General features: G+C 43.2%; 1 protein-coding gene across 1 annotated transcript in view; it reads right to left on the bottom strand.

The window, feature by feature from the left end:
* Positions 1–26,912, bottom strand: part of LOC122797090 — a 2,479,517-nt gene that overhangs the window by 24,988 nt on the left and 2,427,617 nt on the right. The window lies entirely within an intron of this gene.

The following is a 26,912-nucleotide window of genomic DNA, read 5'->3' as shown; positions in this document are numbered from 1 at the left end:
CCTAATAATGGGTGACTTCAACTACCCCACCATTAACTGGGAAAACTACTCGTGTACCAACTCCTTAGCTCAACGCTTTCTGGAATTCATAAACTCCAATGCCCTAGATCAACTTATCCACACCACCACCAGCGTCAACAATATCCTAGACCTAGTCATTACCAACATGAGTGACCGGTGTTCCACACCTGAAGTCAACTCCTCGTTGGTCCGATCCGACCATAAGCTAATCACTCTTGATATCCACACCCCACCCCCTCCCCATTAAGGAAACCCCAGTAAAAAATTTCTCCAAAGCCAACTTCATGCTTCTTAAGACAGAAGTGGTAAACTTCATGACACCCATGCAGATGGACAATACAGTTACAACTGCTGAATCCTACACAAATGCACTCTATAAGCACTTACACAAATGCATGGATCGTGCTATCCCAAACAGAACCCAGATGCTATCCTCCAAAAAAAAGAAGCCAATCTGGTGGTCCCCTGCCATAAACAAACTGTACAACAGAAGGAAGAAACTGTTGCAAAAGAGAGTAAAATCCCATGAGTGGAGGAGCTCTCTGATCAGCCTCAGTAAGAAGCTGAGATCCCTTATAAGATCCTTCAAAGCTAGTTACAAAAACAAAATTGCCACTAATTCCAAGGACAACCACAAAGCATTCTATACCTATGTCAATAATCTCAATGGCAACACCCAGATCTGCTCTGAGTTACAGCACAAAGGCACGGAAATTACAGAACCAACTGATATTGCCAACATCCTGGCAGATAGGTTCAGTGCTAACTTTACTCCCCCCTCACCCCCTAAAGGGCCCATATCTATACAGGAAGAATGCAGAGTCCCTGTGATCACAATTATGCAGGTAAAAGCTGCACTCTCTAAAGCCAAAAACACAGCATCCATGGGACTGGACAACATCCCAGGCTGCGTTTTACACAAACTCCAGAATGAACTGGCTCCCCACTTAAGCACCATGTTTAATAATAGCCTTGCATCAGGCTTTGTGCAGACTGAATGGTGCACAGCAACAGTTATCCCACTCCACAAAGGGGGAGCCACCACTGGTCCCGGGAACTATTGACCTTTTAGCCTGATGAGCCTGGTCTGCAAGGCCATGGAACGTATCATCATGGAACTCATAAACAAAGACATTGGTAACCTCCAAACTCTGGATCCCACCCAGTTCGGTTTTGTGAAATGCAAATCATGCCTACTGAACCTGATCGACTTCTCTGAGGCAGTCACCAAAGCTGTAGATGAGGGTAAGGTGGTTCACACAGCCTATCTTGACCTCACCAAGGCTTTCAACACCATCCCCCATTCTGGAATTATAACTAAACTCACTAATCCCTATGTCACAAGATGGGTTGCCAATTGGCTCACTGACAGAACCCACACCGTAAAAGTTGCAGACTCCAAATCTGACCTCAAAGCAGTGACAAGTGGAGTACCACAGGGTTCCGTCCTGGGACCTCTCCTGTTTGGTATCTACTTCTCTGAAGTACAGGCTAACACAGAAGGCCTCTGGCTAATGAAGTTCACAGATGACTGCAAACTAGGAGCCATAGTCAAGTCCCCAAATGATGTGGACATCCTACAGAAGGGCTTCACTGAGACAGATGCCTGGTGTCAGAGCCATGGCCTCAAGCTCAGTGCCAAAAAGTGCAGTGCCATCCCCTTTGGTAAAAACTCTGTACACATGAACTACCACATAGGCAGCAATCTACTTAACACCGAATGTGTGATAAGAGACCTTGGGACCCAGGTGGACAGTAGTCTCTCCTTTGATAGTCACACCGCCACAGTAGTCAGGAAGTCCTTCTACATGGCACACCTCATCATAAAAGGGTTCTCATCCAGGAAAAAAGAGGTCATTGTTCCCCTCTACTCGACACTCATTAGACCCATTATAGAGTACAATGCCCCTTTTGGAATGTTCCTCACAAGACATCTGCAGCAGCTGGAAAGGCCACAGAATTACCTCACAAAGAGGATTACTGGCCTTGAACAAATGCCCTATACTGACTGCCTCAAAAAACTCCATCTTTACTCTGTAGCATATCGCCTACTCCGAGGTGATCTCTGCCTAACATATAAAGCTATGTCAAACCCAGAGCTGTTAGACATGCTACACCTAAAGAAATCCCAATCCTTCTGAGCTACACGCTCTAGGGACCTAAACCTTGTAACCACAATAAACAGGACATGCTGGAGAGTTAGATTCCTGTCCCAGAGACTTCCCATACTCTGGAACAGGCTATCCATCTATGTCAAGCAAAGTTCTTCATTAGCACTCTTCAAGAAAAATCTTGATGAGTGGATGGGAAATAGGAAATACACCCCGGGGATCACTTCTGTGTCTCTGCTCAACAGTGGCACAGGAAAATAACTTTCTTGGGTGGTGTAAGCCAGGGAACCTTGTTGGCTAGGCTTACATAGGCCCTTGGGCTGATAGCCTAGTACCTACCTATGAGCCTATGAACCTATGAGCATTTCTCCCTGGCCACCACTGAAAATGGGCTTCTGGCCCAGTCGGACTTTCCCGGTAAACAAATGTAAATAAATAAATATAAATAAATATGATTCAAACTATTATGATTATTTACTTTTAGAGAGGAAGAAGTAACCTGGACAGTTCTTAGAATTTTCAGTACTCCCGTAGCATCACAAAAATGCTCATGATTCTAATAAAGGTGCTTCAAGCTGGTCCTCATGAAAAGGGCTTGCAAATAAACAGTTTATCAGCTCCAATTACACAAAAACATTCACGAGTGAATCCAAATCACATCTGCATTATACATCAATCCTTCAAACCCTTCCAAACCACTAAAAAAACAAAAAAAAACATTTCAAAGCTTGTAAACCACTAAAAAGCTATTCTAAAGAAATAACTTTTAATGATTCGGTAAGCACTATTTGTACAAGATGTTTACTATAAAGCAGACTGTCATTTTGTGATAACATTCCAATAATAATTTTTATATATGTAAGAAACTATATTTTTTGTACTTTGTTTATAACGTAGCATAACTTTACTGGGTGCTATTGCATGTCAAGTATACTGTCAGTAGCAAGCCTTCAGAACTATGTAAAAACTGACAGTGCTGTTCATAGGTTGGTACTAGGCTATCAGCCCTAGGGCCTATACAAGCCTAGCCATAACAATTTTCTGGCTATTTCATCCCACAGTATTTACTTCCCTGGACCCCTGTCTAACAGGGCAACTGATGTGATCCCCGGGGTGAATTTCCTATCTCCCATCCAATCATCAAGGTTCCTTTTGAAGAGGGCCAAAGAGGCGATCTGCTTGACATGTATGGGCAGTCTACCCCAGTGTCTGGGGAGTCTCTAGGTCAGGAACCTATCCCTCCGGCATGTTTTGTTCATTGTGATGACAATGTTTAGATCCCTGGAGCTTGTGTATCTGAGGAATTGGGATTCCTTTAAGTGTAGCATGTCCAACAGCTCTGGGTTTGACATGGCCTTGTATGTTAAGTAGAGATCGCCTCTGAGTAGACGATATGCGACAAAGTATAGGTGGATTTTTTTAGACGGTAAAATGTAATTCACTGTCTTTTGCTTATTATCTAACTTATATTTTTTGACATCTTAGCATATGATTTAAAATATAATGATTATTTACTTTTAGACAGGAAGAAGTAACCTGGATAGTTCCTAGAATTTTCGGAACGCCTGCAGCATCACAAAAGTGATCATGACTCTAAAATGTTTCAAACTGGTTTTCATGATAAGGGCTTGAACATGAAAAGTCCATCAGTTACACTTCACACATAAATGCTCAGAAGTGAATCTAAGCAACCTCCACACCACACATGAATTTTTCAAACCCCTCCAAACCACCAAAAAAAAAAAAAAAATCTCAAAGTATCCCAACCACTAAAAAGCCATTGAACTCAAAGAAATAGCATTTAATGATTCAGAAAGCACTATTTGTATGAGATATTTAATATAAAGCATAATGTCATATTTTAAAGGAGACATAGCTTATAAACTTGCATTAAAATAATGACAGTTATGTATGATCCTGGTTTAACTTGTAAAAGCACGATTGTTGCTCTAATTATTTGATATCATTCCAATAGTAACTTTTATATATGTAAAAAAGCTATATATTTTATACTTTGCTTACAGATAACACATCGTCCCTGTGTGCTATTGCATGTCAAGTATACTATCAGTTGTACACTATTGGACCATTTAAGAACCCAGAATGTAACTTAAAATGTGTCTTTAGTGCCATTTGTTGCATCTTGTATTATATTTAATAGTACATTACTTAACTCTGCCAAGATATCAGAAAGTGTGCCACCTAACATAAGTTTCATCATGATGACTTTTATTAAAATGAATAGTTTAACCTTTTGAACTCTAAATGAAAATACATGGCTTTAATACATACATAGCTAAAAGATTCAAACTCTAACATTATAAAAAGAGAACTAGTAACCATCTGAAGTAGCCATAGAAATAAATATTTTATCTTGTAAAAAGTAATATTCAGCGCCTGTTTACAAGTATTCAGACACTTTTTTTAATTAATAAGAATTCATGACCATGAACTACATTATTTTTCAGTTGTCGTTCAGATTTTTACTGTTTTTGTCTTTTACTGACCAACCATCTCTTGTTGAATTTATCTTCAAAGAGGATGCCAGTCCATTTCATATGTTTTTTTTTTCTAGGACTTTGTTTTTCTGTATAAAATCCGTTGCATCTTCCAAGATGTTAAAAATCTTCTTTCCTTCTGGAAGGTGATCTTTATTTTTGCTGGAAACAAGATTTGTGTTTTAATATTCCCCCAGATTCACGAATCCTCCATGTAAGACTAAATAAGTCTTACTCAGAGACTGCAGTTGAATGGTATGATGTCAGCGTGCCATGAATATTCATGAGGGCACACTGACTCCACTCCAAGTCTAACACGGACCATGCAGGAAAGCAGGGAGCGTGTCCAACTGCCGAGCAGTCTAAAGGTCCACGCCCCTGCAAGAGTCTGAAATGTAAAATGTCAACACACAAGAGTGACTCCGCTCAAATGTCCACGTACCCAACACCACACTCCCTGACATTGTAAACCCCCAGCACAGTTATAAAAAGTAAAACTTTAATTTTTTTTTTCTAATTCCCGATATAGCTGCCCGTATTTGCGCGTGGGTGTGCCCAATGCTTAGCTGCAGTTAGCAATCTCGACATGGAAGAACATAATAAGGAATGTTGATGCAAATTATGCCAAATAGCAATAGTGTAGTGGTAGAGCCTTTGCACAAAGAGGAGGCATTCACGGTTCGAGTCCTGTCACTCCCCTCCTATTTTATGTTCTAAATTAGTATATGAAATAATTCCTGACATATATGATTAACATTTTACTAAAAAGCATTGAAATGGCCTATGTATCAGTGAACAAAATGTATATTTATATAGGATCCTGACATATAATTGCCTGCAGTTAAGCAACGCTTTACCCAGCACAATAAAGTTGCCCGTAGTTAAGCAACACTTTACCTAGCGCAATATAGTTGCCCGTAGTTAAGCAGTGCTTTACCCAGCACAATGTAGTTGCCCATAGCTAAATAGCGCTTTACCCATTGCAATTGGTTTGCGCAGAGGTGCGCGCCTCGCCAACCAGCGCACCGTCGGGCAACATATAGCAATGTAGAGCAAAGTTGCCTAAACACAGCCACACCCCTAGCCTGTCTGGACAGCAGTAAAATAAAATGCAATGACAAGGTTCGAACCCAGGACACTGTGCACCATAATCAAAGTACTGAACCACTAAGCCATGACAGCTTAGGATAATCAGCCACTGTTAACATACATATACTTATAAATGGTAGATTAACCATTCCTAAGAAGGTCTGCAGTCAGCCAAGAATTTTCAAAAATGGCCAATCACAAAAAAGTGCAGGAAATGCGGCATATTTAAAAACCATAGGTGGGAATTCTCGCCATAACTAATTGTAGCTCCCATCTGCAGTTAGAATAGCTGGTGCTGGAGAGGGTACATGCTTTAGAGCGCAATGCTGGGGCATCAAGGAGTCGAAATACATGGTTTGGCTCCTTGTCCACAATCATGAGTCAAGTCTCCTGCAGGGCCAGTTCCAAGGGACGGAGTACAAAGCAGAGGCTAGGAACCAGTTAGCTCATGATCTCAACAGTGTCACAGGCATTCCTCGGACTTGTGAGTAGGTCCATCACCACCATGCAGACCTGAAGAGATGGGAGCAGGACCTACTGAACCAATCAATACAGGAGGCCCATGGGATGCAAGATGTCCCACTACTGAATAGGTAGCCATGGAATGCAGTATGTACGACATGCTAATGTATTCTATATAATGGATAGGTATGTCTCAATATCCCTTCATTTACTTCACAGCTGCAGGTGTCCATGCTGCGAATCAGCAAGCCTATGCAGATAGGCTGCTAAGGCTGCACCACCAGGCAGGTTAGTAATTATTCTGCATGTATTGTTATATAAAATAGGTGAGAGAGCCTGAAAGAAAGTGTTGTAGCCCAATAATACAGCCATAAAATGCCCTGAATAATTCCTCTGCATGTACTGTTATATAAAATAAGTCAGAGAGCCAGAAAAAGAGTGTAGTAACCCATTAAGAAAGGTAAAATATGTCCGGAATAATATCTCTGCATGTACTGTCATATAAAATAAGTGAGCGAGCCTGAAAAAGAGTGTTTTAACCTATTAATAAAGGTATAATATGTCTTGAATATGTCTTCCATATGACTGTAATATCAAATAAAGGAGAGAGCCTGTGGAAAAGTGTGTAATGTAATTAATAAATGTATAAAACCTGGAGTGTGTCTGTATCACTTACTTTGAAATGTTGTATCCTTGCATTATACATATAGTACTGTTTTAATAAGTGCTGTCAACCCACAGGTGGGCAGTCCCATCTAAAGTGGTTGATGGAAGTGCCAGTAGCTGTGAAGCATATATACAGTCCTTGACAGTCAGTTACTGGCTGGCATACATAAGTAAATCTAGCACACGGATAGCTTGTTAATTAGATCCCCAGAAATGTGAGTCTGCTACACGAAAAGTAGGGTTCTGTACAAATCTAACTGAAAATGTCATGTGAACTCATCCAGATATGTAGATAAAGAAATATAAATAAAAGCAAGAAATATGTAGCAGTAACATCTGCATCTTGGACAGTTAGTATGTCAGATATAGGTCGGGTATATAATGAACTAGCCAAACCCATTACACAACCTAATGCATGTTGCCAAGTATAATAATACATGTAGAGGATATACACCTGCAGTCAATAGAAATGTAGTGTAGACTAAAAGTACTTATAAGATGTTAATTGAGGTTTCTTTCTACACTCTACTGTATGTGCATAAACAATGCAATTCCACACCTCAATGGGTATGTGTAATCTCAAAACATTTGTTGGGACATATGTCCTATTGTTCTATAAATATCTGCATTCACTTTGATGCATGTTCCCTGTTCAAACACCACAATCATGGTGGCCTGTTGCCACCAATCATCCCTGCATGCTGTTGGAATGTCCACTGTTGTTCAGTATATGCATGTGTTATGCTTGCTGTTCAACTGTTGGAACCTTGGTGTGTTGGGTTAATGGGAATATTACTGCATGCTGTTACAACTAACTTGGAATGCTGTTGTTTATGTTGTAATTAAACACATCTAATCACAGAACGTATGGGAAGGCCAGTCCCAGCGGACCCACCTGTCCCTCCTCAGCTGGCGAGTGCACCTGGCACCAGCAGGTCTGGTGCTCAGCCTGAGCTCATCTCCTCAGTTGGTCCTGTGCCACCTTCAGGTGGAAGCACTGCAGGGGTTGGGGCTCACCCCCCCCCCGTGCAAGCATGGGCAGAGAAGGGCCACTTGTCATCCTTCGAAGGGTCCAGGCTGTGGTGCGTAGGGAGATCCAGCGCTCATCTGCTGATCCCCTACGCCAGCTCAAGGCGAGAGTGGCGCATCTCACGGGTGAGCCTGCCCGTCCAACGCAGCCCCCAGCACAGCCACCCTCGGGGCTGTGAAGGTGCAGTGGTGACTGCCCATGGGTGGGAATCTCAGTTCCACTTTTACCATCTGTGGGCTCATGGGCTTGCGATTTCCAAACACCCGTCCCCATCAATTGTGTTCACCCACCCCATGTGTCATACACCGCCCCTGTATGCATCTTGTTTGTCTTGTCTGTTTTCCTCCCCAACCTACCTCCTCAAATATACCTACTTCCTCTACCTCACTTTCCACTATCACCTGAAAAAAAAAAAAAAGGGCAATCTGTACCCACAAAAAAATTATGCCCCATACATAGCTGCCCATTTTGCACACATGTCTGCTGGACATGTAAACTGATAATTATAATTGGCAGTACAACATACTTTGTTGTCTTCACCCCTCTCCCAGGGGTGGAAGGTATCAAATTTCACTCCAAATGTATTACATATGCACATCTGTTGCTGGTAAAGAAATGGGCAGCTATGGACCTTCCCTACACCCGTCCTGAACATCCCGAGCTTGTTTTCCTACTGTCTTTCCCTCTTTGTGCTCCCTTTTTTACTACTTTCCTATCTCCCCATTTTCTTTTCTTTCAAATAAATTAGCATGGGGGTTAGCTGGAGTAAGCACTTTTAAGCAGTAGTAAGTGGGTTTAAACGAGTGTGCGCATGTGTGCGCTTAGCTAAGCATCACTAAGCGTCATGCAAACCCGCGCAAATCTGTTAACAACTGCTTAAAAGTGCCTTAGTTATTCTATGTCAGGGCCCTTGTTCTGCTCAGCAGCAAAATAAATCACCTCTGTCAGTCTCGAACCCCAGACCTTTGGCACACTAGACTGCATGAATTACCACTAAGCCACAGCAGATATACAATAACTTGGTGCTGAAATAAATATATCATGCATTACAATGAGTGAATGTAAAGGAAAAATAGGAACACCATAACACAAAGCTTGTTCTGTGGATCTTTACCAGCAATTGTTGTGGAATTGCATTACATGAGTATGATTATGTAGCCCAGGCAGGTATGACCCTAACCCTGAGCAGTATCCTTCCTTCACCAAGAATGATGCCACAATATAGAGACAAGATGATCAGCTTTAACAATTGGCTTAATGTCTGGTGTCATTCAAAGGGGATCCAGTGTCTGTCTGCCTGGGATGACATGCTTGACAAGCCACGCTGCTTCGCAAGGGACGGCTTGCACCTGTCACCCCTGGGATTCTGGATATTGGCTAAGGCTCTTGCCACCCCCATAGTGCCTTTTTAGGCAAGGCTCAAATTCTAAACCTACCACCCTAGAAAACAAAATGGGAAGAAACTGAGGGTAATGCTGCTCAATGCCAGAAGTCTAAATCTCAAAATGCACGCACTCGAGGCCCTTCTCAGTATGGAGAACATCGATGTCTGTGCTGTAACTGAAACCTGGTTCAAGGCTCCTGAGAGCACCCGGCACTATTAGGTTTTACCTCATATCATGCGTTCGCCCCAAAACGCGGACCACACGGCAAAAGGAGGGGGTGTATGCATATTCATAAAGGATACCCACACCTCCAGGTTGGTGGCAAGGCACGAAGCTTGGGAAACCATCCAGGTGCAACTAACCATAGGCAAAACTGCTCTACAAATTGTAGCATGCTACAGGCCACCCTCTCAAACTCAGGAACCCCACACAGCCTTCCTGAAGACACTGGAGGGTATAAATGTATCTCCAAACACCATCATATTGGGTGACTTCAACTACCCGAATATAGACTGGGAACATTACTCAAGCCCTAACTTTCTAGCCCAACGGTTCCTGGAGTTCATAAATTCAAATGCCATGGAACAGCTAGTCACTGTTCCCACGAGAGGAGAAAATATACTAGATCTCATTGTCACAAACATGGGGACAAAATGCTCCACACTGGAAGTATATCCCTCATTGGTGAGATCTGATCATAAACTAATCTCACTGGAAATCCACATCCCGCCCCCACCCCAAACAAAAAAACCATAGTGAAGAACTTCTCTAAAGCAAACTTCACACTACTCAAGACTGGTGTGGTATCCTTCAAGGCCCCTGAGCCAGAGGAAACCACAACCCAAGCTGCGGAAGCCCTTACAAATTCCTTCTATGAACACCTCCAGGACTGCATGGATCAGGCAATCCCAAATAAAACCAAGACTCTTTCCACAAAGGGCAAACGTCCAGTCTGGTGGACCCCAGCCATTAACAAACTTTACAATAAGAGGAGAAAGCTATTACATGATAGAACAAAATCCATAAAAGGGAAGTCACCCCTGATCATTATTAGTAAAAAAATACGAGCACTCATAAAATCAACTAAGGCCAATTTTAAGAGATAAATTGCCATGGATTCAAAGGACAATCATAAGGCCTTTTTCAGCTATGTTAGGAACCTGGGTGGAACTCCCAGATATGCTCAGAATTAGTCCAAAATGATACAAAAATCACTGAACCCACAGACATTGCCAACATACTGGCAGACAGGTTCAGTGCAAACTTCACCCTCTCCCTAAAGGAGAGATAACTATCCCAGCCGAGTGTAGCCTCCCGGACATCTCAAATGCGCAGGTGAAAGCTGCTCTCTCTAAAGCTAAAAACACAGCATCAATGGGACTGGATGGTGTCCCCGGCTGTGTGCTACATGAGCTAAATGAGGAATTAAACCCGCACATAAGGCAGCTGTTTAATCTCAGCCTTACCACAGGATACGTGCCCAAGGAGTGGCGACGGCAACTGTGGTCCCACTCCACAAAGGCGCCTCTATGGACCCTGGTAATTACCGCCCCATAAGCTTAACAAGTCTAGTCTGCAAAGCTATGGAGAGGATCATAATGGAGCTCATAAACAAATATATAGGGGACTTGCAGACATTGGACCCGACCCAGTTTGGCTTTGTCAAGGGAAGATCATGCCTTTTGAACTTGGTCGACTTCTTGAAACAGTCACCAAGGCCATTGATGAGGAAAGGCAGTCCATACAGCCTACCTTGACCTTGCAAAGGCTTTCGACACAATACCCCACTCGGTATTGTAGAAAACTTACCAGCTTAAATGTAAACCCATATGTCACAAGATGGGTTGCAAACTGGCTTAAGGACAGAACCCACAGGGTTAGAGTTGCTGGCGCTGTGTCAGACTCCAAGCCGGTCACAAGTGGTGTCCCACAGGGCTCGGTCCTTGGCCCCCTATTGTTTGGCATCTACTTCTCAGAAGTACAGGCCAACATGGGAGGACTTTGGCTGACAAAGTTTGCAGACGACTGCAAACTGGGCGCCATAGTGGAAAGTGCATCGAACACGGATATCCTTCAGAAGGGACTCACGGAAACAGATAGCTGGTGCCAGAGCCATGGCCTGAAGTTAAATGCCAAAAAATGTATAGTCATACCCTTGGGAAAAACAAGGTAACCCCAAGCTACCATATAGGTGGCAATCCACTAAGCACAGAAGAGGTTATCAGGGACCTGGGGACCCAGGTTGACAGTGGCCTTTCTTTGACACTCACGTTGCTAAAGTGGTTAGAAAGACCTTCTACATTGCCCACCAGATCATGAAGGGATTCACATCCAGATCTAGTGAGGTCATTGTTCCCCTGTACTCTTCACTTATCAGACCAATGATCGAGTACAATGCCCCATTCGGGATGTATCTCACCCGACATCTGCAGCAATTGGAGAGACCCCAAAAGTTCCTCACCAAAAGGATAAAGGGACTCCAAAATCTGTCATATGCTGCCAGATTGAAGAAACTCCAGCTCTATTCAGTCGCATACCGTCTGCTCAGAGGTGACATGTGCCTGACATACAAGGCCATGTCCAACCCGGAATTAATGGACATGCTCCACCTCAAAAAATCCAAATCCACCAAAACCACTAGAGCAAGTGACTTAAACCTTAGCACGGATATAAATAGGACGTGCTGGAGGGATAGATTTATCACTCAGAGACTCCCTATGCTGTGGAATAAAATCCCGGTCCATGTGAGGCAGAGCACCTCGCTGACTCTGTTCAAGAGAAATCTAGACCTGTGGATGGGAGATCGTAGGTTTACCCCAGGAATCATCTCTGTGTCACTGCTGGACAGAGGCACAACAAACTAATGGGCACAGTATTTTTTCATATAAGGGGTGGCGTAAGCCACAAAAATTTGGGCTAGGCTTATAAATGCCTTAGGGCAGATAGCCTAGTATAAACCTATGAACCTATGAACCTATGATATGAGAAGCAGCCATTCTAGCAGCAAATAATGTTACAGAGGCACTTTACAACCCCCACACAGTATCATAGCAGGACAAACAGTGGCATATCTGATTAGGGCAGAGGCCATACTTCCTAACTGTGACTACGTTTTAGGGATGTCCCTGATTGTGAAACATATTTTAGTTGTGTCCCTCTGAATCCCTCTGAAACGTACTGACATCAGTCAGAAAGGTGGGGTATTACACAATGAATACTGACAATAATAACCGTAGACACCGCTTGTACTTCATAAAAGGAGTACTAATCCATATGCACTGCTTCACTCAAGTCTACACTTACTGTCTCCATTATGTGTAAGGTGTATCTACCTTTTAACTACCTATCCCAGACTCCATGCAAAGATGTATCTGAGTGTTTCATAGGCCTGGCAGAGGCACAAACACACAGGCATATCAGCTATTCTGCTGTTACACACTCTGCAAATAGCTTTGGTAGGACTTCCACAAGCATACCCTTAGGAGTACAACACAGAAATACCAGAGGATGTAGCCATGTACTGGTAGCAACTGACTGTAACAATGCCATTGTACCAGTGATGAAAACACCTGTGGGTTGCACAGACAAAGAATAGCAATGTAACATCTGACTACCATCTGGATAGGTTCACAGTTGGGAACTATGCAGACAAACCACCTGCCTTGATAAACTAACAGATACACACCAATCCTTTAAGTCCAGTAAGATAACATTCACACAATAATACATAATTCTCTCTGTATGTCAGCACCCCCCCCCAACAATTAAAATATACTTGTGTGTTTAGGGTCTACCAAGGATGTAGGTAGGCATACTCAGTACTGGAATTGTCCAGTTTTCCTGAGAACCCTGTGATAATGTCAACAATAAAAAACACAAACCCTGCAGAAGTGAGTACATTAATATTCACAGTATAACAGTTCACAAACAGTTCATGTGCCAAAAGAATACTTCTCAATAACTACTTTTGTATGGCAGTTAATTATATGAGTAGAAAAGAAACTACATAGTCACATAAATGTAGTGTAAGCAATTGTAGGGATGAGTTAAACTCTACACTGATAGCTCTGTACTGCAAGTGGCAACAGTCAGGTTTGAGTACAACATGTACATCACTGTCTACACCTCCAGCTTCAGATATAAGATGTATACCAACATTCTGACTTACACAACAGTGTCCACAGCAAACAAGCATGTGCCCCACTCTGGAAATCTGAAAGGGCTATGCCTACATACCTTAGCAATTTATAGCATTGGGTTGCTATGACAGTGAGTACTGCAATTACCACACAGCAGGCTGTATGCATTTACCAAATGCTGTGCACCAATTGGTGCAGAGGGCATCACATGCACATGCACAGATACCTATAAAAGCAGACTGTACTTGCTATCCCCACATGCAATCATTACATTGCACATGTCAGAGACTGTATAACTCCTGGAGAGTCGTGAAAAAAATATTACTTAATAAAAAAATATTTAATTAAGTAAAAATAATATATAATTAATTACTAACTAAAAATATTAATTAAGAAAAAAAACTATTTAATTAATAACCAAAAATAAAACTTAAGTAAAAAAACTTTACTTAATAAATAAAAAAAAATAAATAAAAAATTTGTCAAAGCATACACAGACGGACCTGAAAGTGACAAACAGGTATGTAACAGATATGTAGTTACCGGCTAGTAGATGTTTATGAATAGTACTGTACATACTCTGAAACATGCATATGTGGCAGCAGTAGGTATGTATGCACTGATGCCATGCATAACTGCTGCCATGGACAAATTAGTGTGTAGCTGTGTGCAGTGGGACATAACTGTGACATATGTAGCTCAGCATTATATGTCAAACATCTGATCATGTTATCTATGTTCTGTACAGTACTGTGTATAATGGCAGTTTGGGGGAGTAGTGCAAACACCTATATAAACATGGATGTGACAGAGTAAGACATGCATGATAGTCATATAATGTGTAGCTTAGCATTTGCAACTGCTGTACCAGGCTAGTATAGTAATGTAGCATTTGCAGCAATATATACTCCCTGTACTATTACTGTATGCACACATGTGACAACTATCCATGTTGCAGCAAGGCCCAACAGGTCATCTGTGAGGTGTACGGACTTGCAACAGTGTGGACCTTGTGTGTGTATGGCACACACATATGGAGAGATATTTATGTGTCCGATATATTAGCATCTTAACATGTGCATAGAGCAAGGGACATACTGCAACTGTTTGTGAAGGGTAGACATTTATATGCTGGTGCAGGTTGTTATGTGCATATTTATATGTAGGTTGTAGTGTGTGGCAAACAAGACAGCATACAGTGCTGGCATATGACATGTGGTGTTTAAACGCTGTGGGTATGATATGTTAGGTTTTTAGTCTTCCAGACAGGGGGTCCTGCTAAAGATACATGAGCTGAGAATACCTTCCATGCATTCTGCACAAGACTGTGCAATATCATTACATAACTGTATCCCTCTCAACCTTTGCATAATTGATATTCACACCATGAAAGTTGGACTGTATATGTGCCTATATGTATATCTATATGTACACCAATGGATGTTCATATGTACGCTCAAGCTCAATGTTGTAAACGTATTGCCATCCCTTTTGTTAAAAAACCCTGTACCCATGAACTACCACATAGGTGGTAATCTACTCAACACCAAAAGTGTGATAAGAGACTACAGGACACAGGAGGACAGTAGTGTCCCTTTTGATAATCACAGTGCCACACTAGTCATGTAAACTGTGTACGGTCCACATGTCATCAGAAAAGGTGTGTCATCCATGGAAAAAGAGGTCAGTGTTCTACTCTAGTCATCAGTCATAACACCCATCATAGAGTACATTGGCCCTGGTGGTATATACCTCAGAAGACATGTACAGCAACTGTAGACGCCAGACACATACCTCACAAAGAGTATTACCAGACTCAAACAGATGCCCTATGCAGACTGTTTTACAAAAACACAGCTACACTGTGTCACATACCGCCTACCCAGAGGCACCCTCTGCCTGACATACAAAGCTATGCCAAACCCACAGGTGTTGGACATGCTCCATATAAACAGATTAAAATCCATACAAGCTACACACTGTACTGATCTAAACCTTGTAACGTCAAAAAGCAGAACATGCTGGAGTGGTACATTATCATGTCAGACACATACCATACTCTGGAACTAACCACCTATCAATAGCAAATGAAGGTCCTCATTAGCAGTTGTCATGAATAATCATGATGACTGGATGTGAGATAGGAAACACAACCTGGGAATCACCTCTGTGGCTCTGCATGACAGGGGCACATGAACCTAAATTACATGGGTGTTAAAGGGCAGGATACCATATGGCTAGGCTTCCATAGGCCCTATGGCTAATAGCCTATAAGCTACCTAGGACCCGATACACACACGCATGTACTTGTTGCATTACTTGCTATGTGAGGTTGACTGAGTGTGATGGTGAATGTGTAGGTGAATGTGTCAAAGTTGTGTATATGTGTGATAGCCTAGTGGGAAACTGTTTATATCATGGTATGTAGTGTTGTAGCTCTGATCCCAGCAAAAGATATGTATGCTACTGCTAGGCAGGAAAAGCAGTATGGCATACGGTGTGACATAGTCCCATGGTGTTGAGTGGAGTGTGCCATTGTAGGCTACAGCAGTACATGTATGCTTATTGATTGTTAACACTAGTGAATACAAATCCTGTATGAACTGTAGTACTACCTGAAGCTGTAGGCCTAAACAGCACAGTATGGTGTATATCCACACTGCTTGGAAACACTGTTTTGTTTGTTACCTGTAGTCCTCACACATTACATACCTCAGGCATGAGGTTTTGTAAGTGCTGGCACACAGTACTGTATGGTACACAGGTAAAAATCATCTGGGTTGCCATTCCTTTGTGTCTTGTAGGTATGTCTGATGTGTGTGTGGGTATGCCTGTAACATGGCCTTGGTGGTATGTGTGCCACAGGATATAAGTGCATATCTAGCAACATGTATAGTGTAGTACAGCAGTATGCCACCTATATTGATGAATGTGCACTTATGTTACTGAGGGGTTTGCTATCAACAAGTAGCGTGGTGTACTGGTACTACTGTAACTGCACTTTACATTCATTTCAATGGATGACAAATGTCTATATGCATCAACTTCATATATACCTCCTGTGGCTAGGTGGTGCATTGTGCCACATGCAGTGTGCCATGTACTGTTGTATAGTCTTACATACTGGTTTCACTTTGTTGCTGTGCAGAACATGGTTTGGTATATAGTATGTGCCTGACACTGTCAGGCAGTTGTGGGCTGAGCAGTGATATGTGGTATTAAAAGTGTGTATCTACTGACAGCCAATAGGCTGCTATATATGGCATTTCATTGATGTCTGTACTTTAGAATGTTAAGTGTGCCACATGACTTGCTCACAATTATTGTTTTATTGTCTTCCAGGGACATGTCTTACAATAGAAAACCCGCATATTCCCCTGAAGAGGAGGAAGTCATCCTAGATACCCTCATACAACATCACAACCTGCTGTTCTCCAGAACCAGCCAGGACCAGCATGGGCGCACTGCACTGTGGCAGGATGTTTTCCATCGGGTGAATGATGTAGGCATGCATAACCGGACTTATGAGCAGGTACGCCATCACTGCAGTGATTTAATCAGACATGTCCGGCAGCATGCCTCCGATGTCCACAGACAACTGCTTGCCACAGGTGGTGGTGCAGCAACACATCCACCCCTCACCAGAGTGGAAGAGCTGCTCCTCAGCATGGTGGCTCCTGGCCAACCACTACAACAGACATGTGTCATCATGGAGGCCAGAGTCACCCAGCACATCGACTCAGAGCGTGCAGGTAACATGGCATATCTGTAGACTACTGTTAGCTCGATTGTTAGAACATGCATTTATCAGATGTGTACTGTGTATTCAGAAGATGTGGAGCCTGGTGTCATGCAATTCTGATAATTTGGAACATAATATGTATGCATGCGACTGTCACCTGTTGTACTACTGTAAAATTGCAAACTCACAGCAGCGATGCCATAGTTGTTGACACTGACAAACTGTCTCATATCCTTGTAGGTCCATCTGGTGTGATAGCAAGACAGCAGACCCATGCTGGTGAGTGTTCTACACTTAGTATAGCATATAACATGTGCATGTCATAGGAGAGTTGTAGGCCATATACACATATAAAACACCTACACATAATGCATGCTCTGCATGTTGTCTGTGGGACTATGCACATCCCAGTAACATGAGTAGCTGCCTCAAACACATGCAATACACAGAGCATCCCAACCAATTGTGGTACACTGTAGTGGACATTGTATAGGCAGAGTCAATACACATGCACACAACATACACCACTTTGTCATATGCAGTAAGTGTTAATATGATACACATGGCGTATGTAGACACCTGCTGTAAGGTCATACTCCAGTATCCCAAATGTCATCAACACAGCACACATACTATACCTGATGGCGTAGAGGCCTATCATGGGGCGGTGCAACATGCTTCAACACACAACACATTCATGTTTTAGGCAATGCTCCCTATTGAACACCTTACATACCCATGTAAAAACTGGCTGTGAAATGGTTAATGTAGCCACAGTGGTGCAGGTCAGGTACAGCAAGATAGTTGCCAGTGTGGCATACATTAGTGGCCTTGAGTGATGACATGATGCTGCCTGATGATGGCTCATGGTACTACACTACATCCAGCTACAGTAACTACAGTACTACACATAGCATTCATTGCTATACACCTGACAGTTGTGTGCATCTGGCCATGGTATGTATACCTATGAGTGATGGTGCACAGGACATTGGAAAGTGTTTTAGACTTGCACAGCAATATTGTGTCCATGTACACAGTGTGTTCCAGGGTGAGACCAATCATTGAACAACACACATTCATCAAAGACATGTATACTGTTATCAACAAGGATTCTCTACACTCGCACTGCATGCTGTTGAGCAACACACATCCTGCATGCTGACACGTGTGATAGGACTCTTTGGCTTGTGATACTGTACTCCACCATCAACCACTAATGAGTATGTTCTGTATTGCTGTTGGTGTGTGTGTGTGTGTGTGTGTGTGTGTGTCAACTTGACTGAGTAGTGTATTTGTGTGCATGTTTGCATGTGTGCATGTGTTCATGTGTTCAGGTGTGCATGTGTGCATGTGAGCATGTGTGCATGTGCCATTGTGCGCATGTGTTCATGTGTGCATGTGTGCATGTGTGCATGTGTGCATGTGTGCATGTGTTCATGTGTTCATGTGTGCATGTATGCATGTGTGCTAACATCCTGTACAGATTGTAAACTGTGTTTCCTGTCTTCCTCTCACAGGTGCTGAGGTATTGTTGGATGAGTGCAACAGGGAACCTGAAGTCACTGCCACAAATAGTGGACATAATGATACATGTGTTGTGGCACAGGCAGGTTTGACAGGGTCTGTCGTTGGTCGGCCAATCGACAGTACACAGCTTTCCACCTCATCTATGCGCACATTCATACTGCCGATACATCCCTCAACACCAATGGCCTTAGCGGAGGAACAGCATACAGTAGGCATTAACCAGGACAGTGTGGTATCTATGGCACATGCAATCCCACACAGCAGTCATACCCAGACACCTGGAATAGTACCACATAGGCATATGTCCAGGGGTTCTCATGGGAGCACTGCTGGTCGTAATGCCCCTGGCAGACGTGCCCCCCCACAGGTCTCAACCTCAAGTATGTTCCGGGCTGTAATGCAGGCACAGGCACATATGGAATGGTACACCAGTCAGGGATTAAGGGTGCAGAGGGCTCATAACACCGCTATCAATGACAGTATCTGTGACCTTGCTGGTGCCATCCGTAATTACACCGAGGTCATTGATAGACGTTGGGGGGAGACACTAGATGCCCTCCGTAATGTAATGTAATGTCCATGTGCCAGGACAGTGCAGGATGGCTGAGACATCGACGTGGACATATGCCATCAACATCAGCAGCTGGCAGTCATCGTGGACGACACACAAGTCCCGGCCGCTCCCGTAGTGGCAGTACCAACCCCAGCAATGTTAGGGCTGGGCTGTCAATAGACCGTCCTAGACGACCACATGCACGTGGCTCTGGCCAGTCCCAGGAGGGACATGGGTCCAGTTGACATCCCTCTGCCTATGACAATAGTACCCAGTCTGACTTAGTACCCGATACTGTCCATGGCACCCCTGCCAGGCACAGGTACTGTGTCTGTGGCTGGAGACAGTGATCTGTACAGCCTAGCAGGTACAGTCTGTGGCTGTCCCACAACCTCCTGTATTTGGCAGCCACAAGGTGGAACTGTGTGCATGCAGACGCACACACATAAACCAAACACCTAGGGCTAGCACATACACACACACATTACATCAACATTGACCCATACTGTACTGTTGTCCCTCACACACACACATACATGTCGATTGGATGGGTCATTGTCGGGCTCTGGCAAACCAATAACACACCCTGTGCATATGATGAAACTGTGCCACCTCCTGTCATCTGTGACATTGATGCAAGATCAGGCTTACATGGTGCTGATGCACAGGGTGACCTAATAGCAGTGCAGCGATGTTAGCATGTTGTCAACAGTAAAGTGTAATGATATCCTTGTAGGTATATCTGAGCAGGCATGATGCATTACAGCTATGATTATCAATGTAGTATTGTTTACACCAGTGTTAATTCCAAAAATGTATTGTCCGCCCATGTGCCACTTGGCTGATGCGTGTGGTACTGGCAGCATGTGTCGGTGAGTGGATGGTACGTGTGTGATGTGTGTAGTACAGATTTGCAGGTGTACATTTGTGAACATGGTGGAGGTGCACTGTCTGCATGTACGTGCATAGTGGACACGTGGTAAGGGTGGCATGCCCTGTATTACAGTGTTAACACTTCATATTTCCTATGGGTGGCCAGTATGCATTTTACTACACATATGTTACAACTTGGGTACACATGTGTGTATGACATGGTTTGACACTATGCTGTGGGTGATACTGTTAATATCAGTCATTGGTTTGCATTCTGGTAGTATACATAACCTCAACAGCCTGATTTTAACCAATCGTTAAATGATGTCTTGACAACTGACACACAGTTGTAGGATACACAGTAGCATTTGAATCCTTCCGGTACTATACTATACCAGTAACCAGTGGTATTGACTGCCACCCATTCCTGGGACCAGTCCTGTTTGGCATGTAGCCGTCCTAGGTACAAGCAAACACACTAGGGATATGTCCGTCCACATCTGGTAATGCATACAGTGGCCTACAATGCATTCTCCGGATGGCACACTTGTCCACAAGGGTATCATACAGACAGATACCTGTTGACCAACCCATGCTGTAAAGCTATAAGCAAACTATAGCATAGTCATCCACATTTACTATACATAGTTTCCTGACAGTACCACATTGGTAGTAGCCCACAACATGTAGCAGGGGTACCGATGTGTAGATATAGCCACATGTTATGTCATCTGTCCTTTGGTATTCACATTTCCAAAGGTATGCTGATGTCCCTCAGTGTATCACATAAGCAATAAGGGGTCTGTATGCATATCCACGGAGTTGTTGTACACCTATAATGAATGCCCATTATTGACAGACTGTGTTGTGTTTGAACATGTCTGAAATATACCCCAGGCATGAACCCTCACACTATTCTATAGAAACTGTCATGGGTGTGTGTGACACAGATGACCTAGGCCACAGATCACTACACTGGCTGGCCTTGCCACATACATACATATGTGACCTAAGGTCTGAGAAGCAGCAGCACAGACTGTCAATGGTAACTGATGTATTCGTGTAGAAAGAAGGCTTCACACCTATGAACTAATTGAGGTCACATGTACATATATGTATTTGCCACACAGATACCAATTAAGGTCACATGTACATATATGTATTTGCCACACAGATACCAATTGAGGTCACATGTACATATATGTATTTGCCACACAGATACCCGAAGTGTGCAATGCACATACTGTTGTTTTACTGATATGTCATACAGTTGTAAAAGCAAAACCACAGCACATTAACCAACAGTGTCTCACACACACACTCAGCAATTGCAGGATTCAAACCCCTACCTAAATATGTTATGATACTAGAGAGATACGCAATTCCATGATGCGCTATATGCTTTACTGGGAGTTTTCATTTCCACTGCTGTATTTGTGGGATACTGACATCATCAGACTTGCCAAAGAGGAATGTACCTCTTTTAATGTGTTTTCCTAGTCTACAAAAAGGGAACTCCTCTCAAAGAAAATCACACACATACACCCCCCACACACACACATACACAGCAATTGCAGGATTCAAACCCCTACCTAAGTATGTTACAATTCTAGAGAGGTACGCATTACAACACCACGCTATATGCTTTATTGGGTGATTTCATTTCCACTGCTGTATTTGTGGGATACTGACATCATCAGACTTGCCAAAGAGGAATTTACCTCTTTTAATGTGTTTTCCCAGTCTCTAAAAAGGGAACTCCTCTCAAAGAAAATCACACATGCACACACACACACACACACACACACACACACACACACACTCAGCAATTGCAAGATTCAAACCCCTACCTAACTATGTTATGATACTAGAGAGATACACATTAACACAATGCGCTATATGCTTTACTGGGAGTTTTCGTTTCCACTGCTGTATTTGTGGGATACTGACATCATTGACAAAGAGGAATTTACCTCTTTTAATGTGTTTTCCCAGTCTCCAAAAAGGGAACTCCTCTCAAAGGAAATCACACACACACTCAGCAATTGCAGGATTCAAACCCCTACCTATGTTATGATATTAGAGAGATATGCATTAACACAACATGCTATATGCTTTACTGGGAGTTTTCATTTCCACTGCTGTATTTGTGGGATACTGACATCATCAGACTTGCCAAAGAGGAATTTACCTCTTCTCCAAAAAGGGCACTCCTCTCAAAGGAAATCACACACACACACACACACACACAGCAATTGCAGGATTCAAACCCCTATCTATCTATGTTATGATACTAAAGAGATACGCATTAACACAATGCACTATATGCTTTACTGCGGAATTTCATTTCCACTGCTGTGTTTGTGGGATACTGACATCATCAGACTTGCCAAAGAGGAATCTACCTCTTTTAATGTGTTTTCCTAGTCTCCAAAAAGGGCACTCCTCTCACAGGAAATCACACATACACACACTCAGCAATTGCAGGATTTAAACCCCTTCCTAACTATGCTATGATACTAGAGAGATACACATTAACACGACACGCTATATACTTTACTGCGTGCTTTCTTTTCTCCTGGTATATTTGTAGGATGCTGACATCATCAGACTGGACAAGGTAAAGTGTGTGCACTTTGTTTTATGCAATCCCAGGAATGAACCATGTGGGTCAGCAGGTGTTAACAGCTTGAACAGGACTCCACAATTCTTAGCTTGTGTGATCTATCTGTGGACAAATTGCCATTCCTTCATATGACAATACATATTTCTGCACAGATTGTTGATTTTGTGGATATGACGTGTCTGGGATGTTGATAAAGGGCTATTCAGAGTCTATGTGGGATGTGTGTAGCTCCTTTCAGTGATGTATGTCCTGGGTGGCTGCCTTGCAAACAGTCTAGCAGATTTAGAAACCATGATCTGCCCATGAACATACCAAAGTTGGTAGGGTTGTGTGTTTGTCAGCTTCCAATACCTCTGTTTATGACTTCAATCATGATGGACTCAATGGCCTTGCAGATCAGACGTCATAGGCTTATAGGACTATAGTTCCCATGGTCTGTTGTGCACCAACACTTGTGGGGTGTGCCATATGTTGCTGTAACACATTCAACAGTTTCAGATCCTGTAGAGAAGTTGAGGCTCAACAGACTGTTCAGGTGCAAGGTCTGTTTGTTCTGTAGTTCACTTATGACACATATAGGGAAACAATGTAATCCGATTGATGCCATGTTTTTGGCTTTGGAAGGAGCTGTTTACCCATTCTACATGTGATATCTCCTGGTATGATGATAGGGCCTTTTGTCAGTGGGAGGTGGGTATGTATGTATGGGCCTGTCTGACAGGATGTCGGCATTGTCAGTCAGGTACAGTTGGCCCTGACTCAGGACATATATGAGTGTACATTGCTATTTATGACATAGCTGAAGGAAGTGTCATGGTTCTGTCTGGACTCCTTCACAGATAATCTTTCCAAAACACCGACAAACCTGAGCACTAAACCTCTGTTATACTCTTTTACACACTTAACACCCTACTGATCCTTTTTGATCAGTCAACAGAGTATTTCATCATAATATCCTGGCATGTCCAAAGGTCGGTTTCGTGTGTACTCTCCAGTCCAGCTGGTGAATATGGGAATTTTGAGGCAATATTGAGGCAATATTTCAACTGCCTTATGTACACAGACAACCCTCTACTCCTCCCAACAAACGCAGATATATGTGAGAGATGCAACTATATAGACACACAGGAGGCTGAGCTCTCACGACCCATGACTGGCACAGTCTATCAGGTGGTGAAGGTAACCACACATACGGCTCAGACCACTGAATACTTTACAAACACATTCTATTGACACCTACTGGAATGCATGGATTGTGCTATCCCAAATAAAAACAAGACTCACTCCTCCAAAGGCAGGGGACCTGTCTGGTGGACCCCGGCCATAAATAAGCTATACAACAAAAGGAGGAGGCTACTACATGATAGAGCACAATCTCAAAAAGGGAAGGCATCTCTGATCAGTACTAGCAAGAAGCTACGATCACTCATGAATTCATCTAAGGCCCGCTTCAAAAGGAAAATTGCACCAGACACTAAGGACAATCACAAGGCCTTCTTTAGTTATGTCAGGAACCTGTGTGGCACCTCCCAGATATGCTGTGACTTACTGCAAAATGACAAAACATACACTGAACACACAGACATTGACAACATCCTGGCAAACTGGTTCAGTGCAAATGTCTCCCCCCATCCCCCCTAATGAGCAAATGTCCATCCAAACAGAGTGTAGCCTCCCTGACATCACAGATGAACAGGTGAGAGCTGCCCTCTCCAAAGCAAACAACACAACATAAATGGGACCGGACGGTGTCCCGGCCTGCGTCTTACACAAGCTTCATGACAAACGTAACCCTCACATGAAGTCACTGTTCAATATCAGACTTACTACAGGACATGTACCCAAGGAATGGCATACAGCAACAGTGGTCCCACTCCACAAAGATGGTGCCACAATGGACCCCGGACACTATCGCCCTATAAGCCTAACTAGCCTGGTCTGCAAAGCTATAGAGCATATCATCATGGAACACATACACAAAGAAATTGGGAACCTACAGACACTGGATCCTGCACAATTTGGCTTTGTTGTGGGCAGATCTTGCCTCTTGAACCTGGTCGACTTCTCTAAACAGTTACCAGGTCCATAGACACAGGGAAGGTATTCCACACAGCCTACCTGGACCTCGCAAAACCCTTCAACACAATACCCCACTCGGGCATCATACATAAAGCTCACCAGCTTAGATATCGACAAATATGTCACAAGAGGGATTGCTAAATGGATCAGGGATAGCACCCACATGGTCAATATTGCAGGTGCCATGTCTGACTCTGCACCAGTTACACATGGCATCCCACAAGGCTCAGTCCTGGGACCTCTCTTGTTCAGTATATATTTCTCTGACATACAGGCTAACACAGGAGGAATATGGCTGACCATGTTCACAGATGACTGCAAACTGGGTGCCATATTCGACTCTCCAGCTGGCACAAGCATCCTCCAAAAGGGTTTCACAGAGATGAATAACTGGTGCCAGAGCCATGGCCTACAGCTAAATGCCATTAAATGCATAGTCATCCCCTTTGGGAATAACAAAGTGCCCACACATTACTACATAGGTGGTAATCCATTAAGTACGGTAGAAGTTATTAGGGATTTGGGGACACGAGTAGTTAGAAATCTCACCTTTGACAATCACGTTGCCAAAGTGGTTAGCCAGACCTTCTATATAGCCCATCTTATCCCAAAACGTTTCACATCTAGATCAAGTGAGGTCATTGTGCCCCTATACTCATCAGGCCCGTGAGTGGATACAATGCCCCATTTGGGATGTACCTTACCCGACACCTGCAGCAACTGTAATGGCCACAAAAGTACCTCACCAAGTGGATCTAGGGACACACACAGATGCCCTGTGCAGTTCGGCTAAAGTAACTCCAGCTCTACTCAGTCGCTTACCACCTACTCAGATGCGATCTGTGCCTGTTGTTTAAAGCCATGTCTAACACAGAATTAATGGGCATTCTCCACCTCAGGATATCCGAATCCCTTAGAGTTACATGCTCCAGGGACTTAAACCTCAGCACAGATATTAATAGGACATGATGGAGGGACACATTCATATCCCAGAGGCTCCCCTCACTCTGGAATGGGATCCCAGTCCTGCATAGGCAGAGCCCCCCACTGACCCCCTACAGTTGACATCTTGACGAGTGGATGGGTGAAAGTATGTTTACCCCTGGGATCTCTTCTTTGTCCCTGCTAGACAGAGGCACAATAAACTAAATGTAAAAGGGCTATCTTGTGTGACCTACTACTCACAGGCACAGTCTACTAATCTAACAGGGCTGCAAAAGCCAAACACACTCTGGCTAGGCTTATAAATGCCCTAGGGCAGATAGCCTAGTATCAACCTATGAACCTATGATAATGTTCGGGATGCACATTGTTTATTGATGATACTGATTGCAGGTTTTTTATCTTCTTTGCTTTCCCACTTTCTATGAACAACCTAAGTATCTGCAGAACATATTTTATTATGACAGAGTTCCAATATATTATATATGTGTCTGTAGTCATATAACTGTGTGCACAAGGCGGATTGGTGAATAGTGAGAGGTTAGTGGGTTAACACATGCAACTGCCAGATATGTATGGCCCACTGCTGTACTCAGACATGGCCTAAGTGTGTGAGCATGCCCAGTTTGGCCTTTCAGTGTTTTGTTGCCTGACATTTGTCATTTATTCAAGTGTGTGAGCATGCCCAGTGTGACCTTTCAGTATGTTGCTGTCTGAAGTCCACTACATTTGTTGATGTGTGTGAACATGAATAATATTAACATTTATACTATATGTGTGTTGAAAATCAGGTTCTATTCTTTCTGCAGGGCTCACCTTTGTGTCATAACTCAACAGGGATTATGCTGTGCCTGCAGGGTTTCCATGAGATACTTCGCATAGACTTATCAACATTTCTTCATACAGGTTGACCAATGAAATACTGTCATGGTTTAGTGGTTCAGTACTCTGACTATAGTGCACAGTATCCTGGGTTCAAGGCCTGTCACTGCTTTATATTTTCATACTGAGCAGACCAGACTGCTTAAGGGCCAGTAGAGCAAATATGAGCATGTTGGCTTTTGTTCAGCTATGCACAACTTAGACCAACCTTGTCCAACATTGCTCAACGTTAACCAACATTGCTGAACGTTGTCCAATATTGCTCAACATTGACCACAGTTCTG

The sequence above is a fragment of the Protopterus annectens genome, chromosome 3.part0 (genome assembly GCF_019279795.1).
Source record: "Protopterus annectens isolate FY-2018-M chromosome 3.part0, PAN1.0, whole genome shotgun sequence".
NCBI lineage: Eukaryota > Metazoa > Chordata > Ceratodontiformes > Protopteridae > Protopterus > Protopterus annectens.
The sequence above is the reverse complement of the archived record's forward strand: the minus strand, read 5'-3'. Positions and strand labels throughout refer to the sequence as shown.